Source organism: Echinops telfairi, unplaced genomic scaffold (genome assembly GCF_000313985.2).
Source record: "Echinops telfairi isolate 266 unplaced genomic scaffold, ASM31398v2 ScPeMD7_9;HRSCAF=40, whole genome shotgun sequence".
Classification (NCBI taxonomy): domain Eukaryota; kingdom Metazoa; phylum Chordata; class Mammalia; order Afrosoricida; family Tenrecidae; genus Echinops; species Echinops telfairi.
This window is the reverse complement of record NW_022103906.1, coordinates 34064498-34066917: the sequence shown is the minus strand read 5'-3', so window position 1 is coordinate 34066917 and position 2420 is coordinate 34064498.

The window sequence follows — 2420 nt, the reverse complement described above, 5'->3', positions numbered from 1 at the left end:
TTGCATTGTATTATAGAAGAAGAAACCATGTTGCCCCCAGAACATGTTGCTTAGAAATCTCCTCCATTTGATATCTAAGTTCATCACTTCCAAGTTCTACTTTCCATCAAACATTTGAACATATTCCAGATCATTTCTTTGCCACTGTATAAAAAGCATTGCCTTTCCTCCATTTTCAATAAGGTGTTCATCATTTTCTTTTAAAGCCTCACCAGGCGCACATTTAATGTTCACAGTTCTCACAACATGCTGTTGCTGGTGCCATATGTAGTCTCTAAGACGATAAAGACTTTACAACTCTCCTCTTTCCCTTTTACATCCACAAAATTCTAACAACAGTCTCTTCAATCTAGGCTTGTGCTACTAGGATCCCCTAAAACTGTGCCAGTTTTTACCCATTATCCAATTCAAAATGACTTCCACATTGTAGATGTTTGTTAGCACCCCAATTTCTAGGCACCAAATTGCTAGTTATCTAGTACTGCTATAACAGATATAACACAAGTGGATGGGTTTAACAAATAGAAATGTGTTTTCTCATAGTTTTAGGAAGCTAGGAGTCCAAATTCAGGATACCAGTCCTAGGGAACAACTTTCTCAGTCTGTGTTGGTTCTAAGGGAAGGTCCTGTCTCTTTAGACTGATTCCTGGCTCGCTGGAGATCTTCAGGTGCCTTGACATCAACTTTCCCCAAATCTGCTCTACTGGTTTGTTTAATCTTTGTTCGATATCAACGAGATCAACTCAAAATGGACCTTGCCTCATTGACATAAAGAAACCCCATTCTCAAGTGGGATTATAAACCAGGCACAGAGACTAGGATTTATAACACATATTTCTGAGGAACATAGTTAAATTCATAAGATGCCCATTTACAAAATGTCTCTGAAGGCAAACCCAAGCTTTCCTCCTCTCTCTCTGCACATCTTGAGCTCACCTTCTCTTCCTCTGTATTCCTCAAATTCCAAATCTTGCTGCCATGTCTAAGTGGCTCTTATTTCTGCTTTCAGCCTGCCTCAGACCCTTACCACTTCACATCTTATCACAATGGTTTTCTGCATAGCTCAAGGCTTCCACTGGTTGAATTTCATCTCAGAGCCCCGGAACTTTCCCCAAACATGTAATTCCAAAGCAATGTTTTTTCTGTTTTGTTTTTAAACAACGCTTTAAAAATAATCTTTGAATGGATGGACAGCAGAGAAGAGGGCGGAGGGAAACATCAGACAGAGTAACTTATAACAAAACTATAATAATTTATGAACTATGAAGGGTTCATGAGGGTGGAGGGAGTGGGGAGGGAGCCAGGAAATGAGCAACTGATATGAGGAGCTAGAGTGGGAGGCAAATGTTTTGAGAATGATGAGGGCAACAAATGTGCATATGTGCTTGACACAATTGATGTATGTATGGCTTGTGATGAGAATTGTACGAGCCCTCAATTAAAAAAAAAGTTTTTTAAAGTCATAAGAGCCCCCAACAAAATTATTATTAAATAAATAAAATAAAAATAATCTTTGAATCAGAGTCATGTTTCCTGAGAAAATAATCAGTTACATGTTCAGGAATGTTAATGGGGACAATCTAAGTGGATAAAAGTAGGGAGTTTGTTAATACATTTTGGCACATCCACTACAACAGACTGTTGTGTAGCCACAAATGCACACACGTACACAGACTCATGCTGGGAAAAGGTATAGGAGCGTGCATGCTCATCTGATGTCAAGGGAGTGGGGGAGCAGATTACAAGCCATCAGGTCTACCTTGCTTGATCAATCCACACCCTAGAAACACTCTTCTTTCAGTTCTATAAATCCGAGCAGCTCTTTCCTTTCTAAACCATTTTCATATGTCAGGAAAATTGAGGAAGACCTTGAAACAGGCATCAACAACAAGACTCAGGTGTTCTTATCCTAATTATTTTTCATTGTCCTTGAGCTATTTTACAGCTCTGTATAAGTTAGAGAGCAATGCAACGATTGTTTTCCACATGCCAATGATTTGTGTCCAGTGGAGAGACAATTTTCTCCACCTATCAATTTGTAAATTCATTTCAGCATTTTTAGTTAAGCTGTGTAAGTGTGGTACTTTGAATTCTCTTTTGAACTAATTGTAATATCTTACTGGTTCTCTCAGTAGTGAATTAAATGAAACCTTTATCATATGTTCATTTTATTTTTATATGATGATTATGATTTATCTTTTAAAAAAATCGATTCTCTGACACACATCTGGTTCCCCTGCCTATTATACTTTTGTCCCTCTGCCTGTCTAAGGTCCTCTTATTCTGGGTCTCAACTTAAATGTCACATCCTCAGAAAGGCCATCTCCTGTGTTCTAAACGATCCTCCATGAATAAATAATGTCTTACAGGTCGATTCCTTCATAACACTTCATTGTCACCATTTATAAGTATATAGTGTG